The following is a 15,135-nucleotide window of genomic DNA, read 5'->3' as shown; positions in this document are numbered from 1 at the left end:
TTTGTTTTGCTAAAGCTGGAAATATGGTCCAGTTAGAGGTGCAACCACTTGAGGCTCTTTTGTAAAGTTCAGTTTTACTACTGGCTTTAGGATATTTGTCTTCTTTCCAATTGGTTTTAGGCTCAGATTTATTTTCCTATTTATGGAACCATATGAATACTCTATCATCCATTCGCCCGTAAGAGCTGAAAAAAATGTAACCGAATTAATCAGTAAAAGAGGCACATATCTTTAGGACCTGTGCATGAGGAAAATTCAGTATGTGTCAGATTGAGCCTAACAAACTGTTCATAAAAAATATTAAACTTGGTCTTGTGTATGGATTGCCTATTATGCATATGCTTCCTCTGTTCTCTTTAGGTCTTTTTGAGGGCAAGGGCTGTCTTTCTACTCCTGTAATGCATTCAAGCCCCTAGTGGATTGTCAGATTCTATTCATCGGATGCTTTATTTGAAAAGAAGCCTTCTGTCTGGATTAGTGGGTAGACAGTTTCATAGAAAGCCAAAATATGTTAGAACTCTGGTCTCTTGTGTTGTGGTTTTTCATTCAAATTCTCAAAAACATGAGCTCTTCTAGAGAAAAGAAATAAGAACCTCCAAATTGTTATTGCCCAGAGTCTTTCAAGACTTACCTGGGAAATCCTAAGTGTTTGGATCCCCACTGAAATTTAACTCAGTGATAGAAATGGAAAGGTTATTATTACGTAGTGCACACAAGCTCATAAACTGTTCTGAATCCGTTAGTGAAATCAATATTTATAATCTCTCATAAACAGCCTCCCTTTTAAACCGAAACCTATCAGCATGATAGCTCTTTCTCTGGAAGTGCCAAAATGACAGCAATACTGGAGTAGCTTTCTGCTAAGTATATTTGTGATGCTAAATAGCTCCAGCAAGCAGTTTCCGCAAGCTCTTATCTAAGTGGAAAACTTCTAAGTAGTTTAATGGATTATCAGATCCATTGTTGATGTCCTTGACGCTACTGTGCATAATAAAATATATAACGCATTTTAATTTGTTTCTGCCTGTAATGCATCGCGTGGATTTAAGTGCACTTGTGCTATATATTCGTGTGATATTTTTTTCTTTTGGAATTCTGCTTAACAGAAGATTCAATATGGGGACATTAAAGCTTCATTGAACTTACATTTCCCTTTACGAGTTCCTCACACCATTGAAGGCAAGAGAGTTCCAGGAAATGATACTGTGTTTATCTCTTGCAAATCTTGTTTTCAGTGTGTTTGAATAAAAATTTTAGACTGAGATTCATTACCTATACTTTTACAAATGCGTGCTATCCATTTACACGTTTGACAGAAGTTTTATTCTGCTCGCAACAGACTGAGAGGATACAAATTAAGTATGTGTGATCTCTAGAAGCAATTGGTATTTTAAAGGTGTGCCTACTCCCCAAAGGGAAGTGGTCTACATTTGGAAATGATGCATTTTGGTTTTCATAGCAGGACAATCATGTTTTAAAGAATACTTTTTTCCTCAAATCTATACAGTTATATTTTAGCATGAACACTTTTTCCTTAGAAGGCGGCTTTGGGGTGAGAAAGGGTTTCTACAGAGAGAGTTTTTGCTCATGTTAGTATTGCTGCATTAGTTATAAGCAGCATGCTAGGATCTAGAAGTAGGATAACTGTCATTCTTTCTGGATGTGTACCTACCCAGGAAACTATGGCGACACTTAAGGTTTAATTCAATTTAACCAGTTTCAGCCTCTTTGCAACTAGCCAGACTTGCACGCACTCTAACCGAATCCAAATCACTCCTGGCACAGTCCTGATGGCTTTGGATTTAGGGCTTTGGCAGGAGCCCCAGACTGATGGAGCAAGGGGCCTCCTTGAGCATCTGTATGGAAGCAGCCCAAGCTTGGCCGTGATTAAGTGCATTCGGGTTACTGCTCTTGCAGGGGTCGGGGTGGGGCCTGGTGGTTTCACCTTTGGTTTAAGTATGAAATATCATATGTCATAGAATTAAGGGATGCAGAGTGATTTATTCTCAGGGTTATTTAAGATGATATAATAGAGGCACATACCCCTAACACATTTTACCTTTCCTCGGCATAGCAATTATTATCCCGGAGCCCAGGGACACTCCCCCCATCTCAGAGGCAGCAGGAACGGCTCCTAAGGGCTGCTGTTCTTCCATTTGTAGCCTCTGTCCTGTCTGCCAGCTCCGGCTCCCCTCTCAGGTTGTGACATTGTGCTAATTGAGCTGAGTTGAGCTCAGAGGAGAGGCAATTTTTCTTTTTTGTTCTTGCCCTGTCACCATCTCTAAGAAAAATTGTTTTTTCTCCTCAAGAGATTGCTCTCCCCGACATTTGCGTTCACACACACCCTGTTCTTGATCATTCCAAAGGAATACCCCTCAGGTTTGTTAAAATATTTTGAAACTTCCATCATTTTTCTTGAGAACTACCAAAGTCATTCATGATTAGCAGTTTTCCTGTACTGCTCGTCCACTCTGTCTTGCATTTTATTGGGTTTTTGTGTTTTTTAAGTAGAGGATATTGCTACTCTTCATGCATTAAAACTCACTTTTAGTTGTTATTCAAGATATTCTATGCCCTTCTAGAATGTTCTGTACTAGACAGGCTTGGCAAATGTACAAATGCAGGGATTTTAGAATTGGCTGGACTGGGGATGGCAGTAAAATTGTGGAGCAGGCACATTTTTTCACGTTTTGTCTGGAATTCTCTCAACGTGCTCCCATATCTCATATTTTCCTGAGGCCGTGGACTCTTGAACTCCTGAAATAGTATTTTAGAAAGCACGGGCTTAGCAGAAAATCACATCTGTGTTTGCGGTTTTGAAAAACTGTCTTCTTCATCAAGTACTTCAAGTAGAAATTCTCAAGTACTTTTCTGGAGAAAATATTGGCAGAATCTGCTTTTCATATCTTTTCTGAACCATCCTGTCACTTAAACTTTCAACACAGAATGGAAATGTCCCTCCTTCTTTATTTCCTTGAAAGAATATGGATCTGACGAACCACAAGCATTTGGTTATACTAAGGGGTTTTTTTTTTTTCTTTTTTGTTTTTTGTCTTTTTTAATTCTCACACCAGGATATGTTTTTATTGATTTTAGACAGAGGAAGGGAGAGAGAGAAAGAGAGAGAGAAACATTGATGTGAGAGAAAAATGTCAATTGGTTTTCTCCTGTACCCACCCTGACCAGGGATCAAACCCGCAACCTCTTGGTAGGTGTACAGAGCAGTGCTCCAACCAACTGGGCCACCCAGCCGGGCCTGAGCATTCTTGTTAGAAAATTAGATGGTGAACTGATGGGAGTACAGCACTTTCTTAAAAAAATAGCTTGCTTAAGACCTATTTAAAAGTAAGGTTCTAAGTAAGGTTTTAATTGAGATATAATTAACATGTAACATTACATAAGTTGAAGATGTACAGTGTGGTAACAGATGCATTTATATTTTACAGTGCGATTCCCACCATAACATTATTTAACACATCTCTCAGGTCACATGCCATTTCCTTTTTTGTGGTGAGAACAACTGAGACCTAGTCTCTTAGCCACTTTGAAATTTGTAATATATATCATTGACTGTAATCACCATACTGTGCATAGACCGCCACGACTGATTTATCTACAAGTTGCAAATCTGCACCTTTTAGATTTTCAAGCTTGTTCCCTATATTAAATTACCAGGAAGCAAATTACCTAAATCCTGACTAGATCCTTTGATAGATCCCTGCAGAAAAGCATTTGTTGAATCATGATATATATTTTCTACATGCCTTAAGAGTCAAGATAAAAATAGTCTCTCTGAGAAGCTTGTCGAAATCTTTTGAAATCCGCAGTTTATTTTTTCAAAACCTTTACTGATCAGAAGTAGAGAAAAATCACTGTGGGTTGGGGGAAACTGGGTATAAAAAGAATTTTCCAGGCCCCTGCTCTGGAACTGGGGTCAGTACAGTTACAATGGATCCAGGAATGTGTATTTGTTAGCAGAATTTGTCTTTGCTGGTTCTTCTGATTAGGCAAGTTGGAGAACACTGGGCGAATGAAGATTTTTGGTACTGAGGCTACTATTTCTGCTGAGTTTAGCTCTGGAAAAGATTTTCTCTTCAGTTGACTTAGCCTGCCCTTTCCAATCTAAACAATGGACACAACCAGTTGCCACTCAAAGTAAATCTGGGAAGACCTATTTTACAGAAGAGGAATCTAAGGCTTAGAGGGGTAAGATTACATGCTCAACATCACCCACTGATGATTATAAAGGTTAAGAGTCGATCAGGTCTGAGGTCAGATGCTGCGCTACCATCTGCTAGCTGTGGGAACGTGAGAAAATTAATCTGAGTCTCAGTCTTATAATCTGTCAAATGGGCATAACAATGGCAACTAGCTCATAAGATCATTGTATTAATATAAAATGAAAAGAAATATAAATTTCCTCTCATTGGTTGGCATATAGTAAGTGCTTGATAAATGTTTAGGTAGGATTATATTTCCTTGGTCTCTAACATAATTTGGTTCAAATTCAGTTGGCTTTCACCTATACCACATTGCCTTATAGGGCTAAATTGTGCAGATTGCTTCTCTTATTACACTGATCTACTGAGACTATTTTTTAAAGTATGGAACGCTTCACGATTTTGCATGTCAGCCTTCCGCAGGGGCCGTGCTTATCTCTACATCACTCTGGTTTTAGTACGTGTGCTGCCGAAGAGAGCACTCTCCTGAAACATTTATAACTCTGCTTGCAGGCATAGTAAAGGCTGCTGGGTCTGCTGCTGCTGTGGGAAGTCTGTTTTGTTTTATTTCTAAACAACTTATTCAGCATTGCAATTTTTCTAGTGGCAAAAAGGGATATAACGTTTTACATATTTATGACTAATTTCCTATGAATGCGTGATTCTTTGGATCTTTATATAAATGATTTTATTAAGGAGCATAACCAAAAGTTACACAAATCATTATGGGTAGAGCCCTATGAATTTTCACAAAGTGAACCTTCCCATCTAGTTACCACCCATGTCAAGAAATAACAGTCATTCCTCAGTATCCATGGAGGATTTGTTCTGAGACCTCCCCGGGATACCAAAATTCATGGATGCTCAAATCCCATATGTAAAATTGTGTAGTATTTGGCTATAACCTATGTACGTCCTTTTATGGACGTTAAATCATCTCTAGATTACTTACACCTAATACAATGTAAATGCTATGTAAATAGTTGATATACTCTAGTTTTTAGGGAATAATGTCAAGAAAAATGTCTGTACATCAGTACAGATTCAAGCATCCTAGGCCTAACTACACAGGACACGTCAGCAGCAGCCGGACTTCTCCCCGAATGTGTTTGATCCGTGGTGGTTCGGTGGACCTGGGAGCGTGGCCCCTGTGGTGTGGGGAGCACACTGTGCGTCATCAGGCCGCAGGTGCCCCCTCCGTGCCCGCCCCCTGCGCTGCCACTCCCTCCCACCCGGCAGAACTGCTTTTCAGACTTCTAACTGAATTAGTTTAAGCGTCCAAAAAACTTCACGTAAATGGATTCTGCACTTTGTACTCCTTTGTGTCTGCCTGTTTGCCTCCTCAGCTTGTTTGTGAATTTAATTCATGTTGTGATATGTAGCAATGTGTTGTCCATTTTTATTGCTTTGTGTTATGTCCTTGTGTGCATCCTGTTCTTTGTTGTGTATGCCACACTTGATCCGTTTCTAATGTGATGGGTGGCCCTTTGACTTCTCCCAGTTTGGGCTGTTACCAGCAGCACAGCTATGACCATTCCCTACCTGCCTTTGGTGCTCAGATGTGTGCATTTCTCTTGGGTACATACCTGAGAGGAGAATCTCTAGCTTATAGGCTCAGCATATATTCCGCTTCAGTAGCATTTCATTTTAAATTGTAAATTATTACAGATCTTCCTAAACACAGATAGTATATAATTCTAGATAATGACTTGACGTTTGACCTGCCTGACACTATGAAAAGGGGTGTGAAAGCCATATGGAGGCACTTCTTACGTCACCCACGCAGTGACTGCCAGGTACTCCCGAGCCATGTCTGCTTCCAGAGAGAACAAATCCGAGCACTACCTACCTCACTGCTGGCCTCCACTCACCTCTCTCCTAATCAGCCGTCATAACCGTCATCTCCGTGATCTCCTCCTCTCCCCTCCCCTCTTTTCTCCTCCCCCCTCCCCTCTTTTCTCCTCCCCTCCTCTCCCCTCCCCTCCTCCCACCCACCCCCACTCTATTCCTCTCAGAGCAGGCTCAGTGAACTTTCCAAGTCACAAAGCTGTTCATACTTAAAGTCTCTCATAGATCTCAAGCTACCTTTGAGATAAAATGCATAATATAGTTTATAAGAGATTTCATGACCTGGTTCCAACCACATTTCTTTAAGCTCAGAGCCAGCAAGGCCCTCAGGCTAGGGAAGCTGCTGCTGAGCCAGGAGGAAAGAGCCCCCTCTGTCTATCTCCTTACCAGCTCTCATACAGGCTTTCTCATAAAGAATTACAATTTCACATTCTCAGGATGATCATATCAATCAATCAATCGATGCCCAACTTGGTGTCTTTTAACAGAAATTGCCTTTCAACTTACAATTCACCAAACATTCTTTAATGAAATGAGATATTTTGATTTACTCTCATACTCTTTCTCTGGAAGTCCCTTATCAAATCCCCTCTACACTGGATTAAAATCATGCTCCACTGTCATTTACATATAGACTGCTACCCTGAAGAGTCTTTCTCTTAGATAACAAGGTAAGGGACTCTGTGCCTGTGCCAAAAGCAAGTATGGAACCAATTGCAAAGTCCATTTTCAAAGACCGTTCCAAAGCAGCAGAAGGGTTGTGCAAAGCCGTCTTCTACCCTAACAGATACAATCTTATTACCGTTAGAACTGAAGCTAAATTAACTTGAGTAGTGGCATTAGGAAAGACATTTGAATTAAGCCCACCCTCCAATGCCCTGTCTTTGAAATGGGGGCCAGCAGGGACCATGTGTCATTAACCAGAATGGCAAACAGAGTAAAATTGCTGTCACATGGCTCTGTTTTTGGAGCAAAGGAACACAACTAAAGTTATTATTGATCCAAAATTGGATATTTTGTTCATTTAAAAGGACATGTGATACTGCATATTGTATTTATATATTTTTAATTTCCAAATGTGTCCTATCTGATCACCTATTTAATATTATATTTTGCCTCCCCCTAACCTACTCTTCCCCTTTACCCTTCCTCAGCTCCCCTTTTCCTCCTATATCTTTTTCTCTATTTCTCTCTTTTTTTCTTTTGCAATTTTTGGCTGTCTCTCTTTGCCACCCTTAGAACAGTTTTCCTGCCCAGTTCCTGAAGAGCACCTTGAAAGCTGGTAATGGCATTCTCTTAGGCTGGGTTCTCCTGGAAGCAGAGCCTGAGACAGGATCCAAGGACAAGAATTGTATTTATCTTTCTTTTTTTTTTTTTTAACTTTATGGATTTCAGAGAGAGGAAAAGAGAGGGGGAGAGAGAGATAGAAACATCAATGATGAAAGAGTCATTGATCGGCTGCTTCCTGCACGCCCCCAACTGGGGATCAAGCCTGCAACCTGGGCATGTTCCCTGACCGGGAATCGAACCATTAGGGAAATGATTAAGAAGGGCTGCGGGGAAGGGAAGAAGCCGGTAAGAGATGCCTCATAGTGGCCACCAAGGCTGAAGCTTGTGGGAAGGCGCTCTGGGGGACTGTACAGAACCTATGCCCGAGGTTTATTGTACTTGAAGGGCCAGGAAGCTGGAATGGAGAAATTTCTGGGAGGTGCTGGTTGAGGGGAATGTTAAGTCTGTGCACTGTGGGCCACGCATAGCCAGTCTTCCTATGTTTTGGAAAAAAGCTCATAGGCACAGGGACCAGATGCTAGCAGGTGGATTAAGGCCAGCGCACAGTGAAAGCTTGCTACTGGTGTTATCCCCACGCGATTCAATGTACCTAGAGGCACTGAAGCTGCTCAGTTGGTTATGTTTACTGGGGGCAATGTGCCGTCTGTGCTGTCCATGTCATAATCAGAAGTCCACTTTTTTCCAACAAAAATATACTTTACTACAGCCCAATGGTCAGATGGATGTACACTTTCGGTAGTTGCATTTGGAGTAAAACTGATTTATAATCTTCTGGCTGTGCAATCTCATCTGGTCTCCCCTGAATCTGACTCCATGCTCTTAATGGATGCTGGGCCAAGGTGATAGAAAAGAGTAAATCTGGGTACAGAGACCAAACCCTGCCCCGATTCAGGAGACAGAAATAAGACCGTTCAGACCAGCCCCGCCTATACCCTTTTTCCCATTAGGCACTGTGTATCCTGTTGTGTCCTTTCCCCATGGCTGGTACCAAGTACAGCTTCGCTTGCCTAGAGGTAGGTGTAAGCAGGAGGCAGAGTAGAGTGTGACTGGCATGAGACTCTCGGGTGGCATTCTCCAGGCATGAAAAAAGGGTATCTGGGCACAACCCAGGAGTTCCAGGACAGTTGTATGCTAGAATGACAGACAGTTCAAGCTGGGAGGAACCTGAAGCTATATAATCTAGCTCTCAGTCACGGCCACATGTTAGATCTACTTTAGAAATGTTACATTGCTGCTCCCCAGCCCAGACCAACTAAATCAGAATCTTGGCTGGTGGGATCCAATTGTCTCTGCTTTATAAAATCCTCAGGAGAGGATTGTCTAGTGTGTAACTAGGGCTGAGAAGGGCTGTGTAATGCAACCCCATCATCTTGTAAATGAGGCAATTGGCTCTGGGAGGTGGCTTGCCACCTAATTACGGGCTGGCACAGGGGCCCTGCCTCGTGTGCATTGTCATTCCCTTCCTCTTTGAACACCTCCCCCATCCAAATGAACACGAGTGCAGAAGGAGTGTCTGTGGCACAGTGTGCACTACATGGTCAGCATTCTCTTAGGAAGCAGGCAAGGGGCACACTGACCTCATCCCACAACATTTCCTCCTGACAATGACTCTCTCTGAACTATTAAAGGCAAGTGGCAGTTACTACAAGCGAGTGACCTCTTTTGGGAGATGATTTAACTGAACATGTAGCCTCCAAAAACTGCCTTTTCCTCGGCCATGAGGGTACTTAGCTGGTGGCTGGGCAAATAGCCCTGCATATGGAGAAAAATAAAATATAAGGTGACCGATGAACCTCTGGTTTAGGGTGGCATGATATGGTAGCAAATGTATTTTATTTTGCATTTATGATCATCCAGCTGTGCAATCTCATGCTATATAAAATTAGGGACATTGACAGGCGACCTATAGAAATGTAATGGGGGGGTACAATTATGGAAGCATAAGATGTGGACAGGGACTCTTAGCAACAATAATTTATTAATGATCTCTGATAGTTTTCAAAAAAAAGGTGTAGAAGTAAAATGGAATTCAAGGGAAGGGAAGGTTGCAGAAGGCCGCCCTAATGCTGTGCCCCTCGGCCATCATTTATTCATTCCCCCATCCCTACTGCAAACACACTGGGAACAGGGATGCACCAGGAGGAGACTGTCGCAGCTCGGCTCAGCCTCTGCTCAGGGAGCCTCTGTGGGAAGCCACTTGCCTGGAGGCTGGAGCGAGGGCTCGCATAGGCCGAGGTGTAGATGGCAATGCTCATGGCATCAGAACCGTTTTACATTCTTTAAAAACACACAGAACCAGTTGGGACTCAATCAGCAAGATCACCTGTTCCTTTTCTGGATTAAGATGATTTGCATCTAACAGAAACCTCGACCCAAGTTGGCTGAAGCAGTGAGGAACACACTACGTCACGTAACAAGCAATCCAGTGGCAACGCAGGCCCTGGGCATGGTGGCTTCTGTGGCTCAGCAGTGTCATAAAGGACATAGTTTCTGCCAGCCTTTCTGCTTTGTCGTCTTCAACACTGCTTCATCCTCAGGGCGTTAGCAAGGTGACTGTCATCAACTGTTTCAGTGTAGCCTCTGGATGGAGCAATGGCCATCAGAATAAGAGTGCCTCTCCTTTGGTGACCTTGGAAATAACACACATTTCTGGGAGACCCCTAGTTCCCTGAAAGACCTTTACCTCACATGGGTGTGGTAGGGCAGCGTTTCTTTACTTTAATGTGAGTGATACGAATCACGCGACAGATCTTGCTAAAATGCAGACTCTGAGTAGATCTGGGGGAATGGGGGTAGAGACTCTGAGTAGATCTGGAGAAATGGGGATCCTAACAAGTTCCCAGGGGGTACTAAAGCTGCGGGTCTGCAGGCCACACTTCGAAATGCTGCGGTGCACCAGCTGGGGGAGCCCTTTGCTAGACTGCTCTCTGGGGGTGGCCTGCATGTTGAGGAGTGAACCACAATGTCTACTATAATTTCTTCATTTTACTCTCTTTTTGACATCTAATTTGATAAAAACATCATTAGTTTTAAATAAAATTTTGAACCTTATATTGAGATAGAAAAGTTAAGCAGTGTTTTTTTGTGTGTGGTTTTTTTAATTTATTTTTTTTTAAAATATATCTTTATTGATTTCAGAGAGAGAAAAGGAGAGGCAGAGAGAGACAGAAACATCAATGATGAGAGAGTCATTGATCAAGCCCGCAACCCGGGCATGTGCCCTGACCGGGAATCGAATCCTGATCGCCTGGATCCTAGGTTAACTCTCAACCGCTGAGCCACGCCCGGCCGGGCTAAGCAGTGTTTTCAATCGAATATCCGAAAGTCTCTTTTGCTTGAAGATGACCCACTAGAGCTCTTCCATGACACTCCTTTTTCATTAGGAGGCTATCATTCCATTTTGCAAGTTGTTTGGCATAACCAGCCTTCCACTGCCTCATTCCATGTGCTAAATAAGCAGACTTCAAATGAGATAAGCAATACATTCCTCTACCACATGTGTCTTGTTTTCTCTCTTCTATGTAGCCCATGCAAACCTTTCTCTAGATTTTCACCAGTAATTTAAAGGCATGCTGGAATTATGAATATATAGGTGAGGGTTCATAACAGCACTCATGAAAAAAGGCAGCACTAATATCTCCTTTGTATTCCTCCAGAATGTTCCAATTCAAGTAAACCTTCTATAAACTGTTCAACATTGTGACACTATTTTGTAATGTGAGTAGATGGCAGAGATAAGTACAGCTGAATATCATTTTGTATAAAAATGAAATAAGAGCCTATATTTATGGGAAAGAAATGGCAGTGTAAATTGCTCCTTTGAGAAGATTTATATACTTAAATTTAGATATAAAGTTGCTTTAAAATAAAAAGACCCCAGTGGTGATACATTCAGAATAGGTGAAGATGGAACCTTAGAAAATGTAAAGCAATATGACATCAGACACTAGGGTTTGCTTTAATATCTATACGTCCATGTAGTTGTTTGCTAATGTTCTGTTTGGTATTTGTCCTGGTTCATCCTGAGATTTGAGGCTGCTACAAGGCAGATATTTTGTCATTTGTTGCCATCACCGTTCTTCAAAGGGCTGCTCAGTCACCACCTTGTTGCTCAAAGTTCATGTGCCTTAACAAATAAAATAAAAAATGTTTTAGAGGCTAACAGTTTTATGTGTGGGTAGAATTTCCATCATGGTGAAAGTGTTACATGCTCTGCTCTGAGGAGATTCTGAGTCATCAGAATAAATACCCCAAATGCGATAGACTGAATGTGTCCGTGAAAAGTTCATGTTGAACCCTAATTCCCACTGTGTGGTATTTGAAGGTGGGGCTTTTGGGATATGATGGCATGGGGATGAAGCTCTCATGGAATATCCCTTATAAAAGAGAGCCCAGAGAGCTACCTAGACCTGCCTCCAAGGACGACACGGGGGAAAAGTGACTATCTATGAACAGGAAGCGGCTTTCACCTGATCCAGAATCTGCCACCACCTTGATTTTGGACTTGCCAGTCCCCAGAACTGCAAGAAAGAAATCTGCTGTGTATAAGCCACCCAGTCCATGGTATTTTTGTCATAGTGCGCATGGGTATTTAGATACTTTATGTTCAGATTCCATTTTTAGCCTTACATTTACTGCCCTTACGGCTTTTCATGGTGCTTTAATTTATAACTCAGAGCTCATAACTAGATAAGCGCAGCCAAGCCCTGGCTCCTAGACTGAGAGGGGAAGTTTGATTTGGTCCTATTGCTGCTGTATCAGTGTGGTTCATTCCTCTCTTTTTGGTGAAAAAGAGACGGTGGCTTTTTGATGAAAACTGAATTGCTAACTCTGTATATTCACTTTTTTAAAAAGGGTGATTTTCCTACATGTAGTGACTAAAGCCATGTCTACATGAATCTGAAACAAATAAAATATTCAATGAATTTCAGGGAAAATAACCCGTAAAACAGAACATTTGGTGACATGAATATAAACCTATATGGACATATCTGGAGTCTACTCACACCTCCCCTGCAAATTGTAAACATAAGAATTGAAGTCTACTATGCCTAGGAAACCAAACCATAAAAATAACTAAACAAAATACTGAATAATTGTGTGGAGAAACAATCAAGTTAGCTATTTAATGCTAAATAGTGATGGAAAATAACTAAGAGAAACTGACTGGAAAGTGCTTTAGGATGTAAAAATGAAATATGAACACTTTTAACTCAATCTTTGACCCTCTTTGCATGAGTTATTGCCTGTCATTTGAAATGCACATTATTCAAAACTACTAAAAAATCTGCTCTGGCTTATTACTTAATTAAAAGTAAGTTATGAACATTTTCAATCGTTATATAATTTATATCATTTTTAAGTCATGAATTTCCCATAGTTCTGTGGCCTTAATCATCAAAAAAAAGTATGACTCTGCTTAAGTGCAATCACTCTGCCTTGTCTCTATTCTAGCAGATGTTACAAAAGAAACTATCACAGCTGGTGAAAACTGATATTCGAAAGTATAAAACGTGGCAGTGAGAAGATTAATTATCTGTATTTAATGCCCTTGACTCTTGAAAACTTTAAACTTTTTTCACAGTAAGGCCAGTGGTTTCACTGTCTGCTTGGCAATGGGCAGATGACAATGTTCTGCTCTATTTTACTTCATGATGAACCATAGAGGGCCAGACTGGTTGTTTCTCTAATGAGTTTATAGGAGATGCTTCAATGCTGATGCATTAACTGCATCCTTGTATTGCTATGAGGAAGTGAAAAGTAGTTTTAACAACTTGCTCAAATTATCACCATTAGAGTGAATGAAGCACTAAAAATATATATATATTTACCAGATGTGTAAAGTGATTAGGTTGGGAGAAAATATACAATTAATTTACATTTTAGTACTAAGTACAAATTTTATTTTATTCTGATTAACTACTTTATAGCCCATCTCGAATACCATTTACAGGCATTATAGAAAGGCTGTGAAAGGAGTCATAATGAAGAGAGAACATGTCATTGTATAGAAGCAGAAGGGTTTCATGAAGGGTTGAAGTTTCACTCGTCCAGAACCTGTTACTGAATTAACACCCTGGAATCGATATAGGGAGCACATTAACTCAACTATAGCTTGTACTAAGGTTTAATTCCTCCACAGACCAGGTAACTTTTTCTAATCTTTATGTACATACTTTATACTTGCTACAGTCATGTCATCATGCAAAAGGATAAACAGATTTTTTGATAAGAATAATATAAAGGGGGACTGGCTAAGTGAAAATTGATGGTTGAGCTCCAACTCTCCCCCATAGTTGCAAAAAGCGTTTAAAGCATGAAGGCTGTTGAGATAATGTGTTCAGTGGACCTAACATAACGCCTGGTGTGTATTAAGCATTCTCAAACTAATAGCTGTCATTATTAACATCATTATTAATCATGTTGCTGTCACTGGAGAAAGAACAGTCTGGAAATAGATTCTTGCAGTGTAGCAGGGAAAGCATTTCAGGGACGCTGGAGAAGGAGGATTTGAGCCATAGTAGCAAGATTTATTAGGCTGCCCTTGAAGAGGCGGTTCCATTCAACAAGGCGCTTCCCCAGAGGGTCCAGTAGCAGAAGTTGGTTGATGTTGTGGTCAACATTGTCTGCTGTCCATCTGCCCCGATAGACCACACCTAATGCCTCGTCCATGATGGTTGAGCTCCATCTGGCTGCAGAAGAAGTCTAGCTTTCAGGGCCACAGGCCTACACTGGTGCCCACCAGGCCCAGAAGGGTCAGGGCCCAGAGCTGCAATGCCATCACCCCCGGCACCCGAGGCTCCACTGGTCCTGCTCAGTCTCTGCTCCTAGCTGGCATCAAAATTCTTAGCTGTGTGACCTTGGGCAAGTTACTTAGCTGCTCTGTGCCTCATTTCTCCATCTTTACATCTGTCACCAAGGCTTGATGGTGCCCAGGCTGTGATCTTGCCCACGAGGCTGCCACCCAGAGACAGGCTTTTGTTAATCTTTAATTATGTTTCCTTGGGTTTGGGCAGGCTTTCTTTCAAACTACCCAGTCTCTTTTCTGGTTTTTCCTGGGGCTGTGCTAGTGCCCTCTCTCCATCCAGTTCTTTCCCTGGATTTTCTGGGTTTTGTGAACTTATCCTATCAGGGCTTTTCCCCAGATTTTCTCAGGGTTGTCTCCTCCACCCTTATGGACTTTATAATATATATTTATTATATTATATTTGGCTCCTACTGCACATGGCTCATAGTATTGCTCCATCATCTGGCTTCTACTGCATATGTGCTTAAAGGACATCCCCCTGGACCATTTTCCCCCTCCCACTGTTAATCAGAGGACTCATTGGGGTGACCATAAAAAGCTGCCTCTTCCTACTTAATCAGGCTGGTTTCGTTTGCTGCCTTCCTTTTGCTAATAACTAACTGCCTACCGTGACCATGCCAGGAAGGATTCTGGGAGGAGGTCTTTGGATACACCACCGTATTACAAATTGTTTTGAAGTCCAGATATTATAATCCGGTGGTCTGTTGGCAAGCTCTAGGCTGAGGGGTGCATTGTTCAGACTGTTCATTGTTTGCTACCGGGCGTTAATTTGTGTGTGTGGTTTTTTGGTTGTTTTTTAGTGTCAAGATTTTTAAAACAGGAATTTTTGCATTAAAATTTGGATCTTAATATCAAGATGTCTAACAAGTTTCAGGTGAATCTGAGAATACCCCTTTAAGGTCCATTTTCCTTCCCTCTCCCCAGTCTCCTACCCCCATCCCAAGCATCAATAGTCTGGTTGATCCCTTA

At 41.5% G+C, this 15,135-nt stretch overlaps 1 protein-coding gene and 1 non-coding gene across 2 annotated transcripts in view; one reads left to right on the top strand and one right to left on the bottom strand.

Annotated features, from left to right (window-relative positions):
* Positions 1–15,135, top strand: part of THSD7B (thrombospondin type 1 domain containing 7B) — a 630,654-nt gene that overhangs the window by 460,523 nt on the left and 154,996 nt on the right. The window lies entirely within an intron of this gene.
* On the bottom strand, positions 4,599–4,702 carry LOC148092634 (U6 spliceosomal RNA). Its single transcript, XR_015714974.1, has one exon. It is a non-coding gene; the product is annotated as a U6 spliceosomal RNA (small nuclear RNA).

This window comes from Miniopterus natalensis, chromosome 8, assembly GCF_054644295.1.
Source record: "Miniopterus natalensis isolate mMinNat1 chromosome 8, mMinNat1.hap1, whole genome shotgun sequence".
NCBI lineage: Eukaryota > Metazoa > Chordata > Mammalia > Chiroptera > Miniopteridae > Miniopterus > Miniopterus natalensis.
The sequence above is the reverse complement of the archived record's forward strand: the minus strand, read 5'-3'. Positions and strand labels throughout refer to the sequence as shown.